We start from the raw sequence: 1,255 nt of genomic DNA, 5'->3' as shown, positions 1-1,255 counted from the left end.
GCTGTGAGAGCAGGTGGAGTGAGTGAGGGGTCAGCTGGAGATGCTGAGGCTCATGCCACAGTCCCGGGGAGGGGCATGCATGGAGACGGTGGAGCTGAGAGAACTGGGAAGACAGCAGAGGGACAGGGATTCGCAGGTGGGATGCTAGCGGTGGTAAGGAGAGACAAAACTTGTAGATGCCTGCCCAGGGTCCCCCATAGCAAACCTGAGGCAGGAGTGTGGGCAGGTGTTCCTCTTAGGACGGGTTCCAGAGGCACTGTGGGGTGGGCAAGTGAGACCCCAGAGAGAGAACACAGCACAGAGCCCCATCACTGGGCTGTCGCCTGTTAGAAGGATCCCCTGTGGGATTGTGGAGAACCGGACCTGGCACTTTCCCAACAGCGTTCTCAGGCTACCAGCCACCGTCATGTGGGTTAGCACTCTGCCACTTCTGCCCACCCACCCTGGGGAAAACCATGATCAGGAGGCCAGAGAATGTCTCAGGTAGTCAGAGGTGGGAGGTGAGGATGCCTCATGTGGAGAAAGAGAGAGAAGTAGGGGGTGAAGATGCCTCAGGTGGAGAGGCAGGAGTCAGCAGGACCTGCAGGTGACCTGGGAGGCTGACAGGATGTACGGACCCCAGGAGGATCTCCTTTCATGCCTCCTCACTCATGGCCCTGGGCCTCTGGCCTGAGGCTGAATGTGAGCCCATTTCCTGGCGTGGGGAAGGCTGCAGGGGGGACTCTGCAAGGACAGTAAGGAGGGTGGGGTCCATGTTAGCCCCGGGGAGCTGTATTCACCATGGCTCCTCAGAGAGGCAGAACCAATTACATACGGAGAGAGAGACATGTAAGAGGAGGTGTGTCGTGGGAATTGCCTCCTGTGACCGTGGAGGCTGAGGAGGCCCCAACCTGCTGTCTGCAGGCTGGAACCCCCAGGAAATCCATGGTGGGGTCCAGCTCCGTTCGTGCCATGGATAGTCAGATTCTGCCCACCTGCTTTGGTGGAGACAGGTCGTCTCCACTCCATCCATGAACACATGCTAATCAGTTTCCTCCGGAATCACCTGCGTGATCACAGAAATGACGATTCCCCAGCCACTGGGCAGCTCCGGAATCACCCGCGTGATCACAGAAATGACGATTCCCCAGCCACTGGGCAGCTCCAGAATCACCCGCGTGATCACAGAAATGACGATTCCCCAGTCACTGGGCAGCTCCGGAATCACCCGCGCGATCACAGAAATGACGATTCCCCAGCCACTGGGCAGCCCTCA

This window comes from Rhinopithecus bieti, unplaced genomic scaffold, assembly GCF_001698545.2.
Source record: "Rhinopithecus bieti isolate Rb0 unplaced genomic scaffold, ASM169854v2 scaffold_25940, whole genome shotgun sequence".
Classification (NCBI taxonomy): Eukaryota; Metazoa; Chordata; class Mammalia; order Primates; family Cercopithecidae; genus Rhinopithecus; species Rhinopithecus bieti.
The sequence above is the reverse complement of the archived record's forward strand: the minus strand, read 5'-3'. Positions refer to the sequence as shown.